Source organism: Dendrobates tinctorius, unplaced genomic scaffold (genome assembly GCF_039654945.1).
Source record: "Dendrobates tinctorius isolate UK_male_01 unplaced genomic scaffold, ASM3965494v1 ptg000060l, whole genome shotgun sequence".
Taxonomy (NCBI): Eukaryota; Metazoa; Chordata; class Amphibia; order Anura; family Dendrobatidae; genus Dendrobates; species Dendrobates tinctorius.
In genome coordinates, this window is record NW_027361728.1 from 62,263,495 (window position 1) to 62,290,898 (window position 27,404).

At 43.8% G+C, this 27,404-nt stretch overlaps 1 protein-coding gene across 2 annotated transcripts in view; it reads right to left on the minus strand.

The window, feature by feature from the left end:
- LEKR1 (leucine, glutamate and lysine rich 1) overlaps positions 1–27,404 on the minus strand; it is a 268,864-nt gene that overhangs the window by 218,712 nt on the left and 22,748 nt on the right. The gene's annotated exons all lie outside the window — the stretch shown is intronic.

Consider the following 27,404-nt stretch of genomic DNA (forward strand, 5'->3'; position numbering starts at 1 on the left):
CACTTAGCCCTTGAGAGCTGGTTACATAAATCTGGAATCAGGGGTAATGGGTAAGTGTTCCTGACGGTAATTTTGTTGAGTTCTCGAAAGTCGAGGCAGGGACGCAGGCCACCATCCTTCTTTTTAACAAAGAAGAACCCCGCTGCAACTGGGGACACTGAAGGTCTTATATGCCCTTTACGGAGACTTTTCAGCGATGTATTCTTTCATAGCCAGGCGCTCAGGGCCTGACAAATTAAACAAACGGGCTTTGGGCAATTTGGCCCCAGGAATCAAATCAATAGTGCAATCAAATGGCCTATGCGGTGGCAATGCCTCGGCCTCGCTTTCAGAAAACACGTCCTCAAAGTCCTTGAGGTACTCCGGAATACCCTGCAGACTGATAGAAAACTCAGACAGATTTTGCAGGTGTCACACAAAAAACAGATTTATAACAACAGTCAGTACATTTAAAGCCCCACTTGACGATTTCCCTTTTTTCCCAATCAATCACTGGGTTGTGCCGTTGAAGCCACGGCATGCCCAATACCAGCCCTGCGGGCAATTTGTCCATCACAAAACATTTCATTTCCTCAAAGTAAGAGGAACCAATTTTCAGAAAAAAACTGTCAAACATAAAGAATCCCTGAATGGGTGAGGGGGGGAAGAGTCGATAGCCACAATTTTCAGTGGGGTCTCCAGCCTGACTGTCCCTATCTTGAGTTGGGAGATGATATCGGAGCTGACAAGATTGAGGGAAGAACCGCAGTCTACCAATGCTGTAGAAACAAAATAATTGTCTACTACCAGTTCAACTTCAAGCAAAAGTTTAGGGCATGAGGAAAAGAGTACCTGAAGGTCTGGGCAGCCTCCTCGACCACTACCCAGACCTAGTAGTTTCCCGTCAGCTTGGAGGATGACGGACACGATGGGCAATCTCTCTTCCAATGTCCCGATTCTCCACAATAAAAGCAGAGCTGCTTCTCTCAACGGCGTTTCCTCCCTTTCTCTTTGACTGAGGTGGCGTCAATTTCCATGGGTACCGGACTGGCATCGACCTCTTTGCTACCCGAAAAGAAGGAGTGTCATGAACTCATTTTCTGCTCTACCAGTTGAGAGTTCCCCTTCCGTTCTCCCTCTGGTGGTGACAGGAGGTAGTGCGGTTGGTTTAAGTGGTAATGATCTGCCACCTGATGAAGATAACGATTGGATCTCTGGAGTATCAGACTGGATATAAGACAGCCGACGCCCTATCCGGGTGCTGGTGATTCAGTCTGCTTCTCAGGTCCTGGACTTCAGCTCTCTTCCAGTCTTCTCAAGTTAAGTTTATTTTTTGCTATTGTTCACACTTGCGCTTGTTGGTCAATACAGTTTTTTGTGTAATCAGCCTGCCCCTGCTGGGGCTATGCTGAAATTCCACTCCTATTAATCAGTATTTGCCAATCTGCTTTTTGTCCCTTATTAGATTGGCCTCTTTTTTGCTCTGTCTCAGAATATTTTAGAGTGCTGATATAGGTTTAGAAGTCTAGTGACTTCAGGGTTAATTTTGCTATCAGAAGTGTTGGACAATATTTTTGTAGGGTTTTTTTTGGCAGATTGCAGACAGTGTCTTTCCTTTTCTGTCCTTTTTAGTTAGCCGGACCCCATCGTTTGCTCAACCTATTTTCCTGCCTTTGTTTGTATTTTCATCTTGTTTCACCGTCAATACATGTTGGGGGCTGTCTTTCCTTTGGTGTCTGCTCTGGGGCAGTTAGTTTTCCTCTTTTCCTGCTTTAGGCTTATGTAGTTCTCCGGTTGTGATGAGGCGTCTAGGACCAACGTAGGAACGCTCCACGACTGCTGCTAGTTGTGCGGTTAAGATCAGGGATCTGCAATCTGCATAGTTACCAACTTCTCTGGTTTTCTGAGACTTAGCTTGTTGTCTTTTTTTTCCTCCTCGGTTTCCCATTCATAACAAAGGAGGTTTCGGAGTGCATAACTCCTCTGGCTCTTAGCCGGCGATCCATCCGCACTGCTTGGATCATGGCCTCCTCCAGAGTGTCAGGAGGGGGATGCAGGGCTAAGGCATCCTGAAGGCGCTGAGACAGGCCTCTACGGAACAGCCCGCGAAGAGCTGCATCATCCCAGGAGACCTCTGCCGTCCACCGGTGGAACTCTGAGCAGAACCACTCTGCTGAGTGCCGACCCTGATGTGCATTCATCACCATATCCTCAGCCATTCGAACCCTGTCTGGTTCGTCATAAATACGACCCAGGGCCTCAAAGAAAGCATCCACAGTCATTCGTTCCGGGGCCGTGGAGGCAAGAGAGAATTCCCAGGCTTGTGGGGCACCCCGAAGTAAGGAAATAATGACTCCCACCCTCTGAAATTCATCCCCGGAGGATCGGGGTCTCAGGGAAAAAAACAATTTACATCCTTCCCTGAAAGCCCTGAATTCTTTTTTATCCCCAGAGAAGGTGTCAGGGAGTTTGACAGGAGATTCAGGGGACATAAGGGACACATTTTAATCTCAGGACCGCGGGCCCCTGCAGCAACAACCTCCTGCACAGTGTCTACTAGCTGCTGCTGGGTATGGGCCATAGAACGCTGTTCCACATTCATTTTTTGGAACATTTGAGTCAAATGTTTCACTTGATCTGATAGTGCTTGCATGGGATCCATAACACCAATCTGAAAATACCCCAGACAATCTCCTTCCCTTGCAGCACAACACAGAAAAAAAAAAAACTGTACAGGTCGTTTATAATGTCAGGGGTGCTTCGGCAGCACCGCCACCTCAAATAACAAGGACACAGAGTGCACGTGGAGGACTCTTACCTGCAGCCACAGGAGTCCTGGCGTCTAACGTGGGTAGGAGCAGAGTAGCTTGAGGACCTGCGGGAGGTGGAGCAACGATGAAGAGCTAGGTGCGCACATGACCTACGATTATGTGACCGCAGGGGGCGGGGCTTAGCGTCCTACTACTGCAGATGATGTAGTATACTCACTACAGGAATACTGATGTAGAGGAGAGGGGAACTCAGGTCAGGCAAGCCAGGAGGTCATACACACGGTGGGCAGCGAGGTACAGGAGGGATAATCACAGAAAGGTCAATACGTAGCCAGGGGTCATACACAGGGCGGGCATAGAGGTACAGAGTCAGAATACAAGAGACATTAACCGTGACAGGACCGAATCAAACACCAAGCAAGCATACGAAGACAGGCATGAAGCACAGACAGAACAGGTTCAGGCACACTCAGCTAGGAGTATAAACTACAGGGGACGGCGGCTCCTCCATGAGTCTATAAGAACCCTCCCCAGATCCATAGAGAGGCTGCCCAGATTAGCCTCTGCACCGCTTAACCTGGAGCGTCAGTAAACCATGACAGATCCTTCAAGGATGGCCCCTACCCAACCAGCATCTGCTACCATACAGGGTGACAGTGATGCTGCCCAACAAACAAGTGCCAACACCCAAACAGAACTCCTGCCTTCCCCTCCCCCGACCTACCATCACTTGTAGTAGGGTGTAGTTCTTGCCAACAGACTTAAGGCATATTGATTGTGGCTTGTGCCTTTTTTTTACATAATTTGTATTGTGTAATATATGCAAGTTAGGCCATATGGCTAAAATATGGTGTGCCTTGTATTTAAGCAAAGCAAAAATTTCTCTTTAGTAAAAAAGCTTACTTTCTCTGAGTGATTGTTCCCATTACTAATTGTTCTGTCATGTGTAGCGGGGGAAAATACAAACATGATTTCAGAAAGTAAAAGAAAAAACACAAACTAAAATGCATACAGCAAAGATTTTTTTATGAAAGCCAAAAACAAGATACTACACAGATAATAAGGCATTCTCTTGCCAGGGAGTACTTGCAACAGGTGAAACAAAATACCTTGTGAAAACATCACGGACTTTAAGTCCTGAGGGCTGACGACGGGGTGGAATAACAGGGGGCGTAGGGGCCACTACATTTGGAGCCTCAATGTCCTCACCATCAGAAGCTGCGCAGTCATGTATTCTGGTGAAATTGTGCAGGATAACACATGCTTGTATCACCAAATTAACATTCTCTTCACTTAGCTGAATTGCTGACTGGAGAACACGCCATTTTGCACAAAGAATACCAAAGGTGCACTCCACCAGTTGTCGGGCACATGAAAGGCGAAAGTTAAAGATCCTGCGCTGGTGGTTAAGTTATCTACGAAGATAGGGCCTCATAACGTTCCTGGTAAATTGGAACGCCTCATCTCCAACAATAACATAAGGCACAGCATCCATTTGAGACCCTGGGAGCTGACGTGGTGGTGGTAGGTTAAATTGATTATTGTGCAGCCGCCGACCCATAATGGAAGAATTGAAGACTCTAGAGTCTCCAGTTCTTCCATAGGCCCCAATATCTACAATTACAAACCTGTAGCGACTGTCAACCAGGGCCAACAGCACTACAGAGAAAAACTGCTTGTAATTATAGAATTGGGACCCTGAGTTCGGCAGCTTACGCACACGGATGTGCTTCCCATCCAGGGCTCCAATACAATTTGGAAACTGACGTGTCCTGGAAGCCCTGGGCTATACGTAACCAGTCCTCCATTTTGGGCTCTGGCATTACAACTTGATGGAGTCTGGACCAGATTGTGGAGCAAGTAGAGCGGACAATGCCGGAGATGGTTGATTTTCCGATTAAAAACTCTAAATGCAGGGCGGCATAGGACAGGCCAGTGGAAAGGAATCTATAACAAACAAAACAGACAAATGTTAAGCCACAGAAAATATGTGGTCATGCTTTGAACTAATCTCTAATATTCACATTTAAACCCAGTCATTAGCAAACACAAATTACAGGGTTTGTTTAATGGGTTTAGGGAACATTCATCTAAATAATGTTGATGGCCAAACATTCAAAATTGTTACTAATAAGTTCGGGCAAAGGCATGGAAAATCATTTGTCTTGATCAAACTTGGTAAACATATGTTGGTAACACATACCGTAAAGTAAAGAGAAGGCGCTCCTCAGCAGAAATACTTTTTCGCATCCTGGTGTCCTGCGGGTGATCCTAGGACGCACAATCTCCAGCAAACGATCAAAAGTACCAATGCTCAACCGGCAATATTGAAAGAATTTGTCCGGATGGCTACGCAGAGAGGAATAGAGCGATGGAAATGTCGTTTTGTGAGGCGGCAACTCAAAAGTGGATGGACCCACATTCTTCTCCGCCTCCTTGGATCCACTCTCACTGGGTATGGCTTCCCATAACGTCGTGACAACACCCAATTATAAAGCACAAGCTCAGTGGTGTTAAAAGTCAGTCTATAGACATGTTTGTCAGAAAGATCAACTAACACAAAACAAGCACGCACTCTACTGCCAAGTGGGGAGGCTCACACATGTTGATGAGGCAATAAATAGGGGTTTGGATGGTGATTTAAATTGTTTTCAGGCCTAAAAACCGTTATATGTCAATTTTGCAAACAGGCGAGAAAATATCGCCATACGGAGCCCATACGGATGCTACACAGATGTCACATGGCTGCTTAGATGCGGCAAAATCGCATAATTGCCTTTAAATCGGATGACATATGGATGACTGTTCATGATACATTTGTGCGATTTTGGTCCGTAAAAATCGATTTTTATTTTTTTTTTTTGTCGTTGTGTGTGACTCCAGCCTAAGGCCACATTTACACGTTCAGTATTTGGTCAGTATTTTACATCAGTATTTGTAAGCCAAAATCAGGAGAGGAGCAATCAGAGGAAAAGTATAATAGAAACATGTCACCTCTTCTCTATTATGACCCACCCCTGATTTTGGCTACCACCCTTTTTAAGACGTGTTGTTTGCTGCATACTGGTTCATTAGAATTTTTTTAGGATGACACTTTGCACTTTCCCATTAATCTAAAACAATCCCATACAGATTACTGGGACTGATTTTCTGTTCCTGCAGTTTATTCAAATTTTCTTCTTCGCTTCTGCAGGAAAATCCACATCCACCGTTTGAAATGCAGAGTATGATATCTGCAACGAATATGTGCAGAAAGAACAGACATGCTATGGATTTCAAATTCGACAGCACAGGTCAATTAAAACATGGAAAACATCCAAAGATCTAAAATCTCATCTACTGAGGTGTGAGTGTATATGGTTGTAAACTTGCGAGCAGGGCCCTCATTCCTATTGGTATCTGTTTTGAGCTATATGTTTATTGCTATGCGATGCTGTAATGTCCATCGTCTGTACAAGTCCCCTCTATAATGTAAAGTGCAGCGGAATATGTTGGCGCTATAGAAATAAATTATTATTATTATTATTATTATTATATGGTAAATGTACATGTTATGAATCTGATGTGGATTGTCTAGAATAGACAATCGACATCAGAAAAAGATGAAGTCCACAAATAATTTCACATAAAGGATTTAAAAACTGCACTACAGGTCAATTTACATGCGGAAAATATACGCAATGTGCAAATTAGATTTTTACTATCTCTTGGTATTGTATTAGGGTAGATACACATGATTCAGATTTAATGCTTTTTGTTCATTATCGATTTTCATTGTTTCTGTTGTGTTTCCACAGCAAAATTCACAATCTACATATGTACCGTAATATTTGCCACAGATTTTATTTTATGCAGTGCAAAAGGTGTAGTCTTCAGCAAAATGTGCACTTTCAAATATTGTATTATTCTGCAAATGTTCTGCCTGAAAATCTGCGTGCATTTATTTTTAATTACCCAGTTTCCTCATTTGCCTTTTTTTAAATAACTTTTCTTTTTTGTCCTGGGGTATTTGTTACTTTTTTTTTTTTTGTCAAATTTTCCAAAATGATGCTCATTTTGTTTCTCTTTTACCATTTTGTACGCATTTTTAAAAGCAAAAAGTATCTTTAAAATGTAGCACATTAGTCTTCACCTGCGCAAAAATAAACGGATACAGAATTTGAACACCCTAAAATACATAGAAGCATTATGAAAAGTCACAAATAATGTATCAGGCTAAAACATCCAGCTAATAAAAACTAGATTCACATTGTCAAACCCAAAAAAATATAAAAATCGGCAAAATCAAGAAAAGTTAGTTTAAAAAAGGTGCAAATAAAAGTCACCATTGGAACCATATTTACTTGATGAATTGGTGCCAAAATGTCCAATCTGCTCCTGATTTAATCATAGAATCATAGAATCGTATAGTTGGAAGGGACCTCCTGGGCCATCTGGTCCAACCCCCTGCTCAAAGCAGGATTCGCTAAATCATCCCAGTCAGATGTCTGTCCAGCCTCTGTTTGAAGACTTCCATTGAAGGAGAACTCACCACTTCTCGTGGCAGCATGTTCCACTCATAGATCACTCTAACTGTCAAAAAGTTTTTTCTAATATCTAATCTGTGTCTCCTCCCATTCAGTTTCATCCCATTGCTTCTAGTCTTTCCTTGTGCAAATGAGAATAAAGTTGATCCTTCTACAATGTGACAGCCCTTTAGATATTTGTAGACAGCTATTAAGTCTCCTCTCAGTCTTCTCTTTTGCAAACTAAACATTCCCAATTCCTACAACCTTTCCTCATAAGACAGGGTTTGCAGACCGGTCACCATTCTGGTCGCTCTTTTCTGAACTTGCTCCAGTTTGTTGATGTCTTTTTTAAAATGTGGTGCCCAAAACTGGACACAATATTCCAGATGAGGTCTGACCAAAGAGGAGTAGAGGGAAATAATGACTTCACGTGATCTAGACTGTATGCTTCTGTTAATACATCCTAGAATTGCATTTGCCTTTTTTGCTGCTGCATCACACTGTTGCCTCATATTCAGTCTGTGATCTATTAGTATACCCAAGTCTTTTTCACATGTGCTGTCACTTAGCCCTATTCCTCCCATTCTGTATATGCTTTTTTCATTTTTATTGCCCAGATGTAGTACTTTGCATTTCTCCCTGTTAAAAACCATTCTGTTAGTTGCTGCCCACTTCTCCAGTTTATTTAAATCTGTTTGAATCCTTTCTCTCTCTTCTCTAGTATTAGCTATCCATCCTAGCTTTGTGTCATCAGCAAATTTAATCAGTTTACCCTCAATTCCTTCATCTAAATCTTTGATAAAGATGTTGAACAATACAGGGCCCAGGACAGAGCCCTGTGGTACCCCACTTGAGACATTCTTCCAACTGGATGTGCAGCCATTTACGACCACTCTTTGGGTCCGATCACTAAGCCAGTTATGAATCCACCTAACAGTTGCCTTGTCCATTCCATACTTAGTCATTTTTTCAATAAGGATTGTATGAGAGACTTTGTCAAATGCTTTGCTGAAGTCAAGATATACTATATCTACAGCATTTCCTTGATCCACCCAATCAGTGATACCGTCATAGAAGGAAATTAAGTTAGTCTGACGTGACTTATTAGTTACAAACCCATGCTGACTCTGTTTAATCACTTCATTCTTATCCAGGTATTGACATACATGCTGTTTAATAATTTGTTCAAAGATCTTTCCTGGTATAGAAGTCAGACTCACCGGCCTATAGTTGCCTGGGTCCACCTTCTTCCCCTTTTTGAAGATAGGAACAACATTTTCTCTTCTCTAGTCTTCTGGCACTTCTCCTGTTCTCCAAGAATTTTCAAAGATTATGGAGAGGGGTTCAAAAATTTCTTCTGCTATCTCCTTCAGTACTCTGGGGTGTAATTCATCTGGACCTGGAGACTTGAATTCATTTAGGTTAGCTAAGTGTTTCCTCACTATCTTTCTGTTTATAGATATCCTGGATTCTTCTATTCCCTTAATAGGACAGTGAATAACAGTTGATGTTACATTTCCTTTCTGAGAGAAAACAGATGCAAAATAGGAATTTAAAAGTTCAGCCTTCTCAACATCCTGTCTTACCATTTCATCATTTTCATCCTGTAAAAATCCTATAGCATCTTTGACTTTTCTTTTACTTTTGACATATCCCCAAAATCCTTTATTATTGCTTTTGACATCTCTTGCAAGCCTCAATTCATTTTCAGCTTTAGATAATCTGATTTGTGCCCTGCAGGTTCTGCAGACAGCATTATATTCTTCTTTAGATATGCCTCCCTCTTTCCATTTTATAAACATTTTTTTCTTCCTTTTTAGCATGTGCTTAAGTTCTGTGTTCATCCATCCTGGTTTCCTTAAATGCTTCCTATTCTTCCCTCTTTTCGGAATTGTTAACAACTGTGCTTTGAGAATTTCATTTTTCAAGATTTCCCATCCTTCCTGGACATTTTTGTCTTTAAGGATATCCAGCCATTGGATCCCTCCAATTCTCTTTCTGAATCCCTTAAAATCTGCCTTTCTGAAATCTAACCTTGACGTCTGAGTCTTCACAGGTCTTCCGCCTCTAGTTATCCAAAATTCTAAAATAGCATGGTCGCTACCTCCTAGGGTCCCAGCCACTTTTACCTCCTCAACCATTTCCTCCCTGTTTATAAGGATTAGATCCAAGGTAGCAGTTCCCCTTGTTTTCTCCCTTACCTTTTGGAAGATAAAGTTGTCAGCAAGAGAGGATAAGAATTTCCTTGACCTGTTAGTTTTGCCTGAGAGAGATTCCCAACAAATGTCTGGATAGTTGAAATCTCCCATGACAACTATGTCATATTTTTTGGAGAACTTGGCGATTTGATGCATAAAGAGTTCATCCATATCTTCAGCTTGCACAGGCGACCTGTAGTAAATGCCTACAATGGTGTCCTTTCCATTGTTCTGTCCTTGTATTCTTACCCAAACAGTTTCCACAGAACTCACAGTCTCTGAAGCTTCAATCTCTGTGCAGATATACGCGTTTCTAACATACAATGCGACACCCCCTCCTCGTTTATCAAGTCTGTTTCTTGCAAATAAGTTGTATCCTTCTAGTCTTGTATTCCAATCATGTGTATTGTCCCACCAAGTTTCAGTGATTCCAATGACATCATATTTCTTTTCCTGTGTTAGTAGTTCCAATTCTCCTTGTTTGTTGCCCATGCTTTGTGCATTAGTATAGAAACATTTTAGTTTGTGATTGGTTTCTCTTTCTCCAATATTTTTATTAATTAGATTCTTTCGTCTTTGTTCTTCCTTTCCACTTCTAATAGCAGAGTTCTCAATAGCATTTGTCAGGTGTATGGCTTTTTCTGGTCTTTTGCTTCCCTTCCCATGTTGTTCTAGTTTAAAGCTCTCCTTACAAGTGTAGCAAGGCGACTTCCAAATACATGCTTTCCAGTCTTCGTAAGGTGCACCCCATCTCTAGCAAGTAGTCCATCGTATAAGTAGTTCACTCCGTGATCCAGAAATCCAAATCGTTGCTGACGGCACCATCGACGTAGCCAGTTGTTCACCTGCAGAATCTTATTCCACCTCCTTGTTCCATGGCCATCCACTGGGAGGATGGAAGAGAAGACCACCTGCGCTCCCAGTTCTTTCACTTTCTTGCCTAAGTCTTCAAAGTCTATGCAGATGGTTTCCAGGTCGTTTCTTGCGGTGTCATTTGTCCCCACATGTAGTAGCAGGAATGGGTAGTCATCTTTAGGTCTGAAGAGTCCTGATATCCTGTCAGACACATCTTTAATTTTTAATTTATTAACATTGGCATTTTGCATGTCCGTCTTAATGAGGGGCATAAAGGAATAAGATGCACCAAATTCATTCAGAGGTGTACGCCACTTCGGCACATCTTATCACAAACTCGGCCTTTGTGCACCTCATAAGAAATGTTATTTCATTCATAGACGGTAAGAAAAGCCAGAACTTTTGCTGAATTTGACGGGCGGACATAGCCACACCATGTCTGTGTAACAATGGTAACCGGGGTGGAGTCCTGACCGAGCTCACCCACTAAACCCAGTCTGTAGACACCCCGACCCCTTGTACATGCAATAGACGGGACCGACACAGCTTCTCCCAGAGTTTACCTTATTATCTCTCCGGCCACGGTAGTCCAGGCAAATTAGAGTCCAATAAGGCAACTGTTGTCCAACAGGGAATAACTTTTAATGAACAGGGATAGAATAGAATGAAAAGAGTACAACACTGGGGATTCCTGATCTCTCCCTGACACTCTCCACAGCAGCTGCAGCAGCCGAAGACTTACAATAGTCGATGCGCTGGGATCTGGGTGCTTAAAACCCCTTCAGCGGGGGCCCTTCCAGAGTCCTGGGGCCTGTGTTGTGGCCTTTAGTCCTTTTAGTCCTTGGGATCCATCTTGAGCCCTCTCGAGTCCTTTTAGGCTCGTCTAAGTCTGTGGCGTCATGGGCAACAGATCTCTCCCCTCTGGGAGTCTGGCAGTGACCCGTCTCTTATTGTATGTCTGCTTAGTGACGACGCACCTGAGCTTCTGACTAGGAGCAGCAGCTTCCTTTTCCCTCTCTGCTGCTGGCCCAGCCCACCAAATTAACTAGCTCTTTCCCTAACTGTACACATAAGCATAGACTTGGCATGTACATATTTAAACCACAGTAGTTAAAGGGGAACTCCTCACATTACAGGAATAACAAGATATAACAAAGAGTACATCACATACTTTACATGTTAATACACATACACACAGGGGAGTCACAAGGAAGGAGGAAAAGGCACAACTGAGGGGACCTGCCACCTCCTTATATCTCCCCCGGCTTTATTGGAGCTGCTTTAAAATAGTGTAAAAATGTCAATAGTTGCAACATTTTTCTGCAGTTCGTGTTGCTCAAAAAATTTTCAACTATTCAAAATTTTTTACACCAGTTTTCTCAAGTAAACACTATGATGTAATTTTACTTTTTCCGACCGACTGTTATGCAGTTTTTATTACCAAAGCAAACAATATGATTAAATTATCTAAGGGCATTAGCAAGACTTATGTCAAGTGCGCCAGCACTGTCGCTGTCTGACACCTTTGGCTTTATGCACACATTGACTAAAATTTCTGCACTATTTCTGCAGCTCTTGGCAGGAAATACGCAGCTGAAAAAACACATTTTTTTACCATGTTTTTGCCCTGCTTTGACTGATCTGAGTGAAGTCAATGGTGAAAAAGGCAGAGCAAAATCGCACAGACTTGACATGCTGCAGATTATTTTCTGCACCAAATTTGCTAGTCAAAAATATTCAACGTGTGCATGACACTTCGGGTTTATCATTCACTCTGCTGGCATCAGGATTGCTTCATGTTTATCTAGAAAATCTGCGAGGAAAAAACGCACCAAATCTGCAACGTGTGCACACAGCCTTATTCTAATGAATTCGTTCATCGTGGGAAATTATTTTTCAAATACCACTGTCATATTTTGTTGTTGGATTTCTCTGTAATTTCACATTTTGGTGAATGTCAACCAAACCGCCTTGATATATGAGACCTGTTGTAACAATTACCACAGAAACCACTTACTTTTATCAGTTGGGCAGAAGTCGATGATGAAGTCCTGACCCCCCCACAAACCTCCAGTAAGTAGGCCAGCCACATACTAATTTCCATATACAAGTGCGATCAGGTGCAAACAGTCCTGTGACAACCACTGTTAGCTATGAGAATCGACTAAATAAAGGGTATATTCATATTTGGAGAGATCACACCACAAATGACAATATGACCGTGAAGTCTACAAATACCCTAGAGAGTTCCTTTCCTTCTTTCAATTTCTTTCAAAAGTGGTATATGACTGCTCTCCAATTCATCAGTGTAAAATGATGTAATTACTGGATTTTTTCTTTAAAGGGGTTGTCTACTGTATCTTTATTTAAGGGTGCAGACAAAAGGCCGTATAACTCGTGCGAGGATCGCATCGCAGTGCACGGACTGGCCTGGCACCTCTCCTGATCTGAGCATGACAGCGTGATATATTCCTATGCAACTGTCACGCTCAGGTCAGGGGATCAAACAGCCAGTACGAGGACTGCGATGCGATCCTCACATGAGTTATATGGCCGTTTGTCTGTGCCCTTAAAGGGGGTTTTCGGCCTTAGGGTACAAGTCTTAAGTCACTCTAAGTTTACTGAAGACTGGTGAATCCTCACATGGCATACACAGCGCACTGTGAGGCTTCTCAAATGCCAGGAGCAGTTGGCTCGTGACTGCAAGTATTCAATTTGCATATGATGGTCAAGTGCCAACTAGACTTGCGCGGCAAGTGCTGAGAGAGGCCAGATATGTCTAGTCAGAATGTGACTGGAAGTATGGAAATTGCATACTTGAGGTCCCATGACCACTGGCTCCCAGCTCAGTGCGCAATGTGAGGATTCACAAGTCTGCAGCCACATAGAGTGACTGCAGACTTGTAGCATGAGGCTGGGCAACCCTTTAATAAATGTGTTGGAGGACTTGACTTTGTGCCATTTACCAATATATAAGTATTACAGGTTCTCCTCCTTTGTGCAGCCTTCCTCACAGACTACTGTTCTTAAAATGACGACCGATAAGAGTTGGCTGTGACCAGACCTGTGCATCGGCCTCCTCCACATGAAAAACACTGCACATCGAAAAGTCGTGTCCCAATTGAAGGAGGCTGATGCACAGGTCACATGCTCCTCCGTCAGTGGGGCGTTTGATAACTGGAGTGCTGTGCAGTGTGTGAAGAGAGCTGTGCAAAGGAGGAGACCCTGTTAGACTTACATAGTAGTAATGTCACAATGTGACTTGGCCCTGTGTGATGCAACCCGACGATCGGTCGGTCACTAAAACAACCAAGACAGACAAGGGGACACCGGGGACACAATAAAAACGGTGGGCCCTACGATAGGGAACGAGAAGTGGACACCTCCTGCACTCTCCTAAGGTAGAGCCCTGAACTCTCCTCATGTTCCCTATACAGGTTCTTTCAACCTGTCGCCGACCAGGATACCTAGGTCTCTCACTTGCCCTGCACCTATCCCTTACTAGGGAACTGGCAAGTGCGGACACTGGTCCCACCGCTGTACTAATAAGACACCAGGGAAAATAACAAACAGGGAAAAACAACCACACTTAGCTTGCTCTGCACTGGAAATCAGAGTAAGGCACCCGAACACAGCTTCCAGCAGGAAAACCACTACTCCAGATTAGGCTAGTTTCACACTAGCGTTTTTGAGCGCAGCGACGGCCTGCGCACGGCCGCCGCTAAGCCCCGCCCCCTGCCGCGCCTCCGCCGGTAGCTCCGCCTACCGGCGCATGACGCTGCATGCGCCCCCTATCTTTATCACTGGGGCGCAGGCCGTGCGCAGTATGCGTTTGGTGGCGCATGTGCCTTTTTGACGGTGCGCCGGCGCAAACAAACTGGGAAAAACAACCACACTTAGCTTGCTCTGCACTGGAAATCAGAGTAAGGCACCCGAACACAGCTTCCAGCAGGAAAACCACTACTCCAGATTAGGCTAGTTTCACACTAGCGTTTTTGAGCGCAGCGACGGCCTGCGCACGGCCGCCGCTAAGCCCCGCCCCCTGCCGCGCCTCCGCCGGTAGCTCCGCCTACCGGCGCATGACGCTGCATGCGCCCCCTATCTTTATCACTGGGGCGCAGGCCGTGCGCAGTATGCGTTTGGTGGCGCATGTGCCTTTTTGACGGTGCGCCGGCGCAAACAAACTGCGCACGGCCTGCGCCCCCAGTGATGAAGATAGGGGACGCAGGGCGCATGCAGCGTCATGCGCCGGTAGGCGGAGCTACCGGCGGAGGCGCGGCAGGGGGTGGGGCTTAGCGGCGGCCGTGCGCAGGCCGTCGCTGCGCTCAAAAACGCTAGTGTGAAACTAGCCTTAGCTGCAAACACCACTGCTCAAGATAGCTTCTCTCTCCAGATCGGTTGGCTTCCAAATGACCAGTATTACCAACACTGAGCTACAGCACCTGATGACCTTTTGTAGGAAGGAGGGGGGTGGTCACCACCTGCTGACTATTTAAACATGTAATAACACCAGCGGCCACCGGGGGGAAACCCAGCAGCAGACTCACTAAACTTGTAGTAACACCAGCGGCCACTGGGGGGAAAACCCAGCAGCAGACTCACTAAACTTGTAGTAACACCAGCGGCCACTGGGGGGAAAACCCAGCAGCAGACTCACTAAACTTGTAGTAACACCAGCGGCCACTGGGGGGAAAACCCAGAAGCAGACTCACTAAATTTGTAGTAACACCAGCGGCCACCGGGGGGAAAACCCCAGAAGGAGACTCACTAAACTTGTAGTAACACCAGCGGCCACCGGGGGCAAAAACCCATATTAGCCCCCGAGGGCTTGAAAGGAAAAAGGCTTATAAAAGAGAATCCAGACTCTGACACAGATCCAAAAATGGATCGTGACAGTACCCCTCCTTCAATGAGGGGCCTCTGGACCCTCAACACCACACCTCACAGGAAAACCACCTACAGTGAGGATGCCTAGATCCACCAGAGTTCACTTCAGCAACTATCTGACTCTCAGGTTTATGGCAAGCGTGGGCAGACAAAAATGGATCGTGACAAGTAAGTGCCACAAAATGACGTCCATAGTATTTGTTAAAATAAAGTGGATAACCCCTTTAATTTTTAGTACCGGCTAATTAATAATTATCAATATATAACTTTTATGTTTTACCTTTTTATTAGGAAGCCATGATCATTACTTATGATATACTACTAAGAAAGGTTATGGCCGACATACTTCTACGTAATATTTCAATGCGTGAGGGGAGTATCGGCCAGGGAATACAGAAAGGTTTGTTCCGGTATTGTCAGGTGCGAATAAGCAGATGTAACTCAGTAAGTGCCAGGAAATAATGGTGTGCGGTTTCACCTTGTGACTGTGAACTCTCATAATCTCTGTGTCACCTTATGAAACCTGCCACGTGGTGCTGTGGGTAAATAAGACGTCGAGCAGCAGCCATAGACAAAGAGCACAGCGCTGCCCCTGCCTGTCTCCAAGGAGAGGGTTGCAGTGGGTAAGTTGTGCGTGTTACGACTTGCTAAATTAAAGCTGTTGTAATAAATGCCATCTGGGTATGGTCTGATTTTCAGCATGCTGTTCACATGAAAATGAAGCTTGTGTATGGATTCTCTTTAACCCTTTCCCGACATGCTCAATGACTTTTATACACTCACTGGCCACTTTATTAGGTACACCTGTCCAACTGTGTGTTAAGACTTAATTTCTAATCAGCCAATCACATGGCGGCAACTCAGTGCATTTAGGCATGTAGACATGGTCAAGACAATCTCCTGCAGTTCAAACCGAGCATCAGTATGGGGAAGAAAGGTGATTTGAGTGCCTTTGAACGTGGCATGATTGTTGGTGCCAGAAGGGCTGGTCTGAGTATTTCAGAAACTGCTGATCTACTGGGATTTTCACGCACAACCATCTCTAGGGTTTACAGAGAATGGTCCGAAAAAGAAAAAAAATCCAGTGAGCGGCAGTTCTGTGGCCGGAAATGCCTTGTTGATGCCAGAGGTCAGAGGAGAATGGGCATACTGGTTCGAGCTGATAGAAAGGCAACAGTGACTCAAATTGCCACCCGTTACAACCAAGGTAGGCAGAAGAGCATCTCTGAACGCACAGTGCGTCGAACTTTGAGGCAGATGGGCTACAGCAGCAGAAGACCACACTGGGTACCACTCCTCTCAGCTAAGAACAGGCATCTGATGGCTACTTTCAGCAGGATAATGCGCCATGTCATAAAGCTCGAATCATCTCAGATTGGTTTCTTGAACATGACAATGAGTTCACTGTACTCAAATGGCCTCCTCAGTCACCAGATCTCAATCCAATAGAGCATCTTTGGGATGTGGTGGAACGGGAGATTCGCATCAGGGATGTGCAGCCGACAAATCTGCGCCAACTGTGTGATGCCATCATGTCAATATGGTCCAAAATCTCTGAGGAATGCTTCCAGCACCTTGTTGAATCTCTGCCACGAAGAATTGAGGCAGTTCTGAAGGCAAAAGGGGGTCCAACCCGTTACTAGCATGGTGTACCTAATAAAGTGGCCAGTGAGTGTATATACCAATATGCAATAAATCAGACTTTGTGATTTCTTCATATAGCTTTTTTTTTTAATTTGCAGTATTACAGCAACACAGAAAAAAGCACATTTTTGGTGTTTAGTATTTTTTTCTGTTTATGATGTTTTCCAATCTGTTGAATTTATTTTATACTTTGATAGATTTTTTCAGATGTGATGATACCACATATGTAATTTTTTTATTCTTTCAATATCCTAATTTTTATTTGGAGGAAAAGTGGGCGATTTGAATTTTGATGGTTTCTTTTTTTTCAAAAACGTTTTTAAACATTTATATTTTACTTTTTAAGTTCCCTTAGGGACTTGAACCTGTGATCGTTTGATCGCTTGTACTATACATTGCGGTAAATGGCCGTGCATAGGGAAAAATCACTTCCGCCTTTAGGGTATGTGCACATGCGGAATTTTCTGCAGAGAATCCACATCTCTTGGCAGAAAATGCAGGGCAAAACGCTTGCGGTCTTCATACGGAATTGATGCGTATTTCTTGCGGATTTTAATGCGTTTGTGCTGTGCGGATTTGGTTGGTGGTACTGGGAATGGATTCAGTCTGTGAACTAGAGGGAGAGAGAGAGAAAGAGAGAGAGAATATATACGCCAGATTAAAAAACGCTGTGAGGATCCGCAAAAAGAATTGATATGCTCTGGGAAAAAAAACGCCGCAAATCTGCGCGTATTCTTCAGCAGCATGTACACAGCAATTCTTAATTTACCATTCACTAACATTGGTTGTGCACTACACTGCAGATTTAATGCAATTCTGCGCCTCCAAAAGCGCTGCGGATCCGCATCAAAATCCGCAATGTGTGCACATACCCTTAAAGCTCAGGTTGCATTTCAAAGAAGCTCCATGACATCTCAGACCCTTATCTGTTAGATTTTAGAATTTCAAGGATGATCTGTTAGAAAACAGTAGCATCTGACCATTATCTCCTATAGCAACAACGATTGTGTCATGGAGGGTTGATAAGCAGGGAAAACAGCATTCCCCCTGATCCGCACGCAATATACAGTGCTGTCAAAGATTATCTTAGGGGTACAGAGCGGGCTCAGTCTCTGAGCCTGCTCTATGCATTTACGCCGGATCTCAGTAAAGGGTTAAAGCGGATCTGTCAAATTTCACAATAAAAACTCCATACATTATTTTATATATATTTTTTAGACCTGATGAAGCTGGCATACTTCCTTTACAAATCCATGTCAGAAAGGCTGGATAATGTTGATATTATTTAGAAAATCCGAAATGGATGTTCAGGAAAAAGTACGCCAGTCAGGTTTATCCTATATTAAATTATATTATTATACCCATGATATTATTATACCTATTCACCCAGCCCCCACTTCCCCAGTCCTTCTAACAGGAGCTCTATGGAATGCTTGCTCTGTCTGCAACAAACTTTCATACATCCACTATCTTTTCACCACTACCAAACTTTCTTTCCCCGGCATCACCGAAATTTGCCTCACCCCCTCTGACACAGCCTCTCCAGCTGCACTTTCTTATGGTGGATTTCATCTTTCTCACATCCCCGTCCCACCAACAAGCATGCTGGAGGAGTCAGTTTGCTCCTGTCAGATAACTGCTCTTTCATCGCAATTCCACTGCCACCGTCCGTTGCGCTCCCTTCTTTTGAGGTGCACTCTGTCCGCATCTACCCCCTCCCAACCTCCAAATGGCTATCATTAACCACCACGCTGGCCATGCCACCACTTTTTTTTACCACTTCACGATCTGGCTACTTCATACAGTTTCCGCTGACATCCCACTATCATAGAATGGTAGAGATGGAAGGGACCTCCTAGGTCATCTGGTGCAACCCCCTGCTCAAAGCAGGATTCAATAAATCATCCGAGACAGATGTCTGTCCAGCCTCTGAAGACTTCCATTGAAGGAGATCTCACCACCTCTCATGGCAGCCTATTCCACTCATTGATCACCCTAACTGTCAACAAGTTTTTTATAATATCTAATCTGTGTCATCTCCAATTCAGTTTCATCCCATTGCTTCTAGTCTTTGATTGTGCAAATTAAAATAAAAGTGATCCTTCTACAATGTTACAGCCCTTGAGATATTTGTAGACAGTTATTAATTCTCCTCTCAGTCTTCTTTTTTGCAAGCTAAACATTTCCAAATCCTGTAACCGTTCCTCATAGGACATGGTTTACAGACCGGTCACCATTCTGGTCGCTCTTCCCTGAACTTGTTCCAGTTTGTTGATGTCTTTTTTAAAATGTGGTGCCCAAAACTGGACACAGTACAATCCTTACAATCTGGCTGCGTATCACATCATTCAACCAAAACTGCCCTAACTAAAGTCACCAATGACCCACTAACCTCCAAAGCCAAGCGACACTACTCTGTCCTGCTCCTCCTGAACCTATCCTTTTCTTTCAACACAGTGGACCATTCCCTCTTACTACAGATTCTCTCATCTCTTGGCATCACAGACTTAGCCTTATCTTGGATCTCTTGATACCTAACAGACTGGACATTCAGTGTCTCCCACTTATACACCACCTCCTCATCTCGGCCCCTATCTGTCAGTGTTCCCCAAGATTCAGTTCTAGGACCCATGCTTTTCTCCATCTACACCTTCAGCTTGGAACAGCTAATAGAGTCCCATGGCTTTCAATATCCTCTATATAGTGATGACACATGGATCAACTCTCTGGACCCGATATTACCTCCTTGCTAACCAGAATCCCACAATGTCTGTCCGCTATTTCATCCTTCTTTTCTGCTCCATTTCTAAAACATAACATGGACAAAACAGAATGTTATCTTTCCCTCATCGCACTCGCGCCCCCCCAACAGACCTATCAAAATCAATGGTGGCTCACTCTCCTCAGTCCCGCAAGCTCGCTGACTTGGAGTAACCCTTGACTCTGATCTCTTCTTCAAACCACATATCCAAACCCTTTCTACCTCCTGCTGACTCCAATTCAAAAATATTTCCCGAATCCATACATTCCTTAACCAAGAATTTACAAAAACACTAGTGCATGCCCCCATCATCTCCTGCCTTTACCATTCACTAACATTGGTTGTGCACTACACTGCAGATTTAATGCAATTCTGCGCCTCCAAAAGCGCTGCGGATCCGCATCAAAATCCGCAATGTGTGCACATACCCTTAAAGCTCAGGTTGCATTTCAAAGAAGCTCCATGACATCTCAGACCCTTATCTGTTAGATTTTAGAATTTCAAGGATGATCTGTTAGAAAACAGTAGCATCTGACCATTATCTCCTATAGCAACAACGATTGTGTCATGGAGGGTTGATAAGCAGGGAAAACAGCATTCCCCCTGATCCGCACGCAATATACAGTGCTGTCAAAGATTATCTTAGGGGTACAGAGCGGGCTCAGTCTCTGAGCCTGCTCTATGCATTTACGCCGGATCTCAGTAAAGGGTTAAAGCGGATCTGTCAAATTTCACAATAAAAACTCCATACATTATTTTATATATATTTTTTAGACCTGATGAAGCTGGCATACTTCCTTTACAAATCCATGTCAGAAAGGCTGGATAATGTTGATATTATTTAGAAAATCCGAAATGGATGTTCAGGAAAAAGTACGCCAGTCAGGTTTATCCTATATTAAATTATATTATTATACCCATGATATTATTATACCTATTCACCCAGCCCCCACTTCCCCAGTCCTTCTAACAGGAGCTCTATGGAATGCTTGCTCTGTCTGCAACAAACTTTCATACATCCACTATCTTTTCACCACTACCAAACTTTCTTTCCCCGGCATCACCGAAATTTGCCTCACCCCCTCTGACACAGCCTCTCCAGCTGCACTTTCTTATGGTGGATTTCATCTTTCTCACATCCCCGTCCCACCAACAAGCATGCTGGAGGAGTCAGTTTGCTCCTGTCAGATAACTGCTCTTTCATCGCAATTCCACTGCCACCGTCCGTTGCGCTCCCTTCTTTTGAGGTGCACTCTGTCCGCATCTACCCCCTCCCAACCTCCAAATGGCTATCATTAACCACCACGCTGGCCATGCCACCACTTTTTTTTACCACTTCACGATCTGGCTACTTCATACAGTTTCCGCTGACATCCCACTATCATAGAATGGTAGAGATGGAAGGGACCTCCTAGGTCATCTGGTGCAACCCCCTGCTCAAAGCAGGATTCAATAAATCATCCGAGACAGATGTCTGTCCAGCCTCTGAAGACTTCCATTGAAGGAGATCTCACCACCTCTCATGGCAGCCTATTCCACTCATTGATCACCCTAACTGTCAACAAGTTTTTTATAATATCTAATCTGTGTCATCTCCAATTCAGTTTCATCCCATTGCTTCTAGTCTTTGATTGTGCAAATTAAAATAAAAGTGATCCTTCTACAATGTTACAGCCCTTGAGATATTTGTAGACAGTTATTAATTCTCCTCTCAGTCTTCTTTTTTGCAAGCTAAACATTTCCAAATCCTGTAACCGTTCCTCATAGGACATGGTTTACAGACCGGTCACCATTCTGGTCGCTCTTCCCTGAACTTGTTCCAGTTTGTTGATGTCTTTTTTAAAATGTGGTGCCCAAAACTGGACACAGTACAATCCTTACAATCTGGCTGCGTATCACATCATTCAACCAAAACTGCCCTAACTAAAGTCACCAATGACCCACTAACCTCCAAAGCCAAGCGACACTACTCTGTCCTGCTCCTCCTGAACCTATCCTTTTCTTTCAACACAGTGGACCATTCCCTCTTACTACAGATTCTCTCATCTCTTGGCATCACAGACTTAGCCTTATCTTGGATCTCTTGATACCTAACAGACTGGACATTCAGTGTCTCCCACTTATACACCACCTCCTCATCTCGGCCCCTATCTGTCAGTGTTCCCCAAGATTCAGTTCTAGGACCCATGCTTTTCTCCATCTACACCTTCAGCTTGGAACAGCTAATAGAGTCCCATGGCTTTCAATATCCTCTATATAGTGATGACACATGGATCAACTCTCTGGACCCGATATTACCTCCTTGCTAACCAGAATCCCACAATGTCTGTCCGCTATTTCATCCTTCTTTTCTGCTCCATTTCTAAAACATAACATGGACAAAACAGAATGTTATCTTTCCCTCATCGCACTCGCGCCCCCCCAACAGACCTATCAAAATCAATGGTGGCTCACTCTCCTCAGTCCCGCAAGCTCGCTGACTTGGAGTAACCCTTGACTCTGATCTCTTCTTCAAACCACATATCCAAACCCTTTCTACCTCCTGCTGACTCCAATTCAAAAATATTTCCCGAATCCATACATTCCTTAACCAAGAATTTACAAAAACACTAGTGCATGCCCCCATCATCTCCTGCCTTGACTACTGCAACCTCCTGCTGAGGCCTCTCTTGCACCCCTCCAATCTATCCTAAACTTTGCTGCCTGACTAATCCGCCTGTCTCCTTCCCCGCTATTTCTTGGCCTCTCCTCTCTGCCAATCCCTTTACTAGCTTCCACTCTCCAAGAAACTCCAATTCAAAACCCTAACCACGACATACAAAGCCATCCGCAACTTGTCTCCTCCATACCTCTGTGACCTAGTCTCCCGGTACTTACCTGCATGCAACCTTCGATCCTCACAAGATATCCTCCTCTACTCCCCTCTTATCTCCTCTTCCCACAATCGCAGACAAGATTTCTCCGATGCATCCCCCCTTCTCTGGAACTCTCTACCCAACATATCAGACTCTCACCTACTGTGGTAACATTCAAAAAGAACCTGAAGACCTACTTCTTCCAACAAGCCTACAACATGCATTAACCCTCATTCCATTATACCAAGACGTGATCAGCTCTACCCTCACCTATTGTATCCTCACCCATCCTTTGTAGACTGTGAGCCCTCGCGGGCAGGGTCCTCTCTCCTCCTGTACAAGTCGGTAACTAGTATTGTTTATGATTATTGTACTAGTTTTCTATTATTATGTATACCCCTTTTAAATGTAAAGTGCCATGGACTAAATGGTTCTATAATAATAAATAATAATAATAATTATGGAACAGCATTTATAGCAATTAATTACAATTAAACACATTCTACTTTTACAAGAAGAAGTCCAACAGCTGCCAGGCTGAGGAGAGATTAATTGGTATAGATATTGCACAAGGAAAAGCAGTAAAACCATTTTTTTTTTCAAAAAATATAAATATATTGAAAAATATGGCATTTGGGCAGAACGCCATATTATTGCAGCTATGCACTGCTTTTTCTGACATATGGCAATGTGTGTTGGAAAAAGCACACATGACCCTACAATCACAGAGACTAATCTATGATGCTTTTACAAAGCTTTTTTTATTGATAATTATCCAACTTGGCATTAATTAAAATCCCATAAAATATCAACAAGGGTGGGCATTGTTCAGACTATAGGTCAATAAATTTCTCTATTTTTTTTTTTTATTCAGCAAAAATAGTCACAATATATTTTACATATACAGTTGTGTGAAAGTGTTTGCCCCCTTCCTGATTTTCTATTTTTATGTATGTGTGTTACACTTAAATGTTTCAGATCGCCAAAAAAATTTAAATATTAGACAAACATAACACAAGTAAACACAAAATGCAGTTTTTAAATGATATCATTATTAAGGGAAAAAGAAATTCAAATCTACAAGGCCCTTGTCAGCCCTATACTTACCCAGTCCTCCGCTGCCGAGGTCGCCTCCGCCGCAGCTCCCACTCGGTCTCCTCCTCATCGCCTCCTCGCTCCGGCGGTCCGACGTGCAGCTGCACAAGCACCTTGGCGCGCCCTTGCTGTGCTGTCGTCCGCAAGCACGGCATTCTCGCGCATGCGCCTTAGGTCCCAGCCGCGCGAACTCCTGGGACCTTTAGCCGGCATGGTGACCTGAACCGGATGCACTGCCTATCCAATGGGGGACAGGCACAAGGTATTTCAGGCCACCCTCCCCTAGGTGAGGAGCCTGATTATTGTGTATAATCCATACCAGTACTTGGGACCCCTTTTTCTACTGTTCTGGTGTACCTGTGCTGTGTCTTTGATCTTACTGTGTGTCTCCCTGTGTCTTTGCAGTTCCTGTTCCAGCCCTTCTGTCCTGTTGGTCCTCCATCCCTGCTCCATTTCCAAGCACCCTCTTTCCCTGGACCCTCACCTCTCAGCATCCGTTTTTCCTCTCCTCTCAGTCCTCCTGCTCCCGCTCCTGCCCTATCCATCCCTTCTCCCAGCTCCTTCTGTCTCGTCTTCGGTTGTGCTCCTTCTTATTAAGCCGACCCCCTGGCTCCGGCTATTGTGGTGCCTGAGGTCCCTGAGCTTGCCCCTAACGATCCCTGTATTGAGGTTGGTCCCACCTGGTTCACTCACTCAGGGAAGGTTCGGTACCATGAAACAGAGGGTCCACTCTTGATAGCTCGCCTCCCTTGGCGTTACAGACCTGTGTGAAAAAGTGATTGTCCCCCCTTAAAACAAAAATTAACTGTGGTTTATCACATCTGTGGGAAGCTGAGTTTAAATTCCCTAGCCACACCCAAGCCTCATTAATGCCATACTTGTTCTCAATCAAGAAATCACTTAAATAGGACCTGCCAGACAAAGTGAAGTACACCAAAAGGTCCTCAAAAGCTAGACAACATGCTGCAATCCAAGGAAATTCAGGAAAAAATGAGAAAAAAGTAATTGAAATCTATCAGTCTGGAAAAGGTTATAAAGCCATTTCTAAAGCTTTGGGACTCCAGCGAACCACAGTGAGAGCCATTATCTACAAATGTCCAAAGCAAGGAACAGTGGTGATCCTTCCCAGGAGTGGCCGGCCAACCAAAATTACCCCAAATTTGCGACGACTCATTTAAGAGGTCACAAAAGACTCCACAACAACATCCAAAGAACAGCAGGCCTCACTTTCCTCAGTTAAGATCAGTGTTCATGACTCCACCATAAGAAACAGACTGAGCAAAAATGGCCTGCATGGCAGAGTTCCAAGATGAAAAATACTACAGAGCAATAAGAACACGAAGGTTCATCTCAGTTTTGCCAGAAAACATCTTGATGATCCCCAAGACTTTTGGGAGAATACTGTGTGGATTGACGATACAAAAGTTGAAAGTTTTAGAAGGTGTATGTCCCATTACTTCTGGCATAGAAGTAACACAGCATTTCAGAAAAGAAACATAATACTAACACTAAACTATGGTGGTGGTATTGTGATGGTCTGGTGCTGTTTGCTGCTTCAGGACCTGGAACACTTGCTGTGGTAAATCAAACCATGAATTCTGCTCTCTACCAAAAATCCTGAAGGAGAATGCCATCTGTTTGTGACCTCAAGCCAAAGATTACTTTGGTTATGCAGCAGGACAATGATCCAAAACACACCAGCAAGTCCACCTCTGAATGACTTAAGAAAAACATAATTAAGTCCTTAGAGGGACCTAGTCAAAGTTCTGACCTTAATCCAATTGAGATGCTGTGGCATGACCTTAAAAAGGCCGTTAATGCTCGGAAACCCTCCAATGTGGCTGAACAACAACAATTCTGCGAAGAGAAGTGAGCCAAAATTCCTCCAGAGAGTTGTAAATGACTCATTGCCAGTTATCACAAACACTTGATTGCAGTTGTTGCTGCTAAGGATGGGCCATACCAGTTATTAGGTTTAGGAGGCAATCACTTTTTCACACAGGGGCCTGTAGGTTTGGATTTCTTTTTCGGTTAATAATAAATACCTTAATTTAAAAACTGCATTTTGTGTTTACTTCTGTTATCTTTGTCTAATATTTAAATTTGTTTGGTGATCTGAAACATTTAAGTGTGGCAAACGCAAAATAGGAAATCAGGACGGGGACAAACACTTTTTCATACAACTGTACATATTTTACAATCTATGTATTTTTTAATGTTGTACGAGCTTTGGACTGAAGCTTTGTGTGAAAAATCCCATAGCCAGTTATCCTTAAAAAATATAGATATCAGCTTATGAGTCAGCGCCTGTAGTAAATGTACCGTGGCCCAGACTGCCTTTTACTGTATGCCAACAAGGGCATAAAACACTTTAGGACAGCTATCAATTTCTATCTTCCAGCAAGCAACTATTGTTTACATGCAAGGAAGTGTCCTGTGGGAAAATTCCCATCTGATATAAAGTGGAAAGCTTTCCCCGTACCTTGAGTGGTGTCATGCCAAGCATAGCGTGTCACTGCCATTTCACAGGAGATGCGATGCTCTGCTAACTGAGGCATGGCAATCACACGGCACACCACTCACTCAAGCTGCAGGCCAGATAGGTGTGCTTTTTTTTTTCACTCAAGTCTTTGTTACATTTCTGACATGATTTTTTGCCTTTTGTAGCACAATTACAGATTGAAAAGATAAATTTGCAATAAATACAAGGTTAAAAAATACAGTATATTTTCTTGAAATCCTTCTATAATTCAGATGTCCTTAGAAAACCCAGTTATACCAGTCAGTGAGCTACCCTCAGAAAACCTAGGGATGCCAGTTAAAGAAGTTAGTTACCTATTACCAAAAACTATCGTAATATTAAGAAAACTGAAATAAAACAAAGATAGAAATGGAATAAGAGAAAAAGGGAACAAAAGAAAAATATCATGAAACATGGCTGACAATACTTCTTAATGTGAGCCTGACATCTGATATGTGAACATACCATTAAAAGCCAGCTGGTGACAAAGCTGCTAGGGTGACTAGTCCAGGAGACACTTCCCCTGTGGCTTCTCACCACCCCGCTCTCCTTAAGGCTGTGTGCCCTCGATGCGATTTTTAAGCGTTTTTGCCGCAATTTTCGGCGCGAAAACATTTAAAAATCTTGTACATGACGCACCCCATGCATTCCTATGGCATTCTGCACATGCTGTGCTAATGCTGCGCTTTTTTCCGCGGCGGAATCGCATCGTGGAAAAAATCGCAGCGTGATCATTCTTTTGTGCGGAATCGCAAAGAATTGCCGCGATTCTGCACCCATAGGAATGCATGAGAATCGCTTACTTCCCGCATGTGGCTATGCCCACCATACGGGAAGTTAAGCATCTCATGTGCGGTTGGTACCCACGGTGTGGAGAGGAGACTGTCCTCCAGGCCCTGGGTACCATACCCCTGTAAAAAAAAGAATAAAGAATAAAAAATCGGGGTATATTTACCTTCCGACGTCCCGCGCTGCATTCCCGGGCTTCAGCGTTCCCAGTAATGCCTTGCGGCAAGGTCCTGTGATGACGTACTCGCGTGACTAGCGGTCTCGCGAGATCGCTATAGTAACGTGAGACCAACGTCATCACAGGTCTCGCAAGGCATCGCTGGGAACGCTGAGGCTGGGATGGCAGCGCGGGACGTCGGAAGGTAAATATACCCCGATTTTTTATTTTTTTATCATTTTTAACATTTTATCTTTTACTATTGAGGCCGCATAGGTGGCCTCAATAGTAAAAAGCAGTAAAAAGCTGGTCACACTTGTCAAACACTATGTTTGACGAGTGTGACCAACCTGTCAATCACTTTGCAATCGATGCTTCAAATCG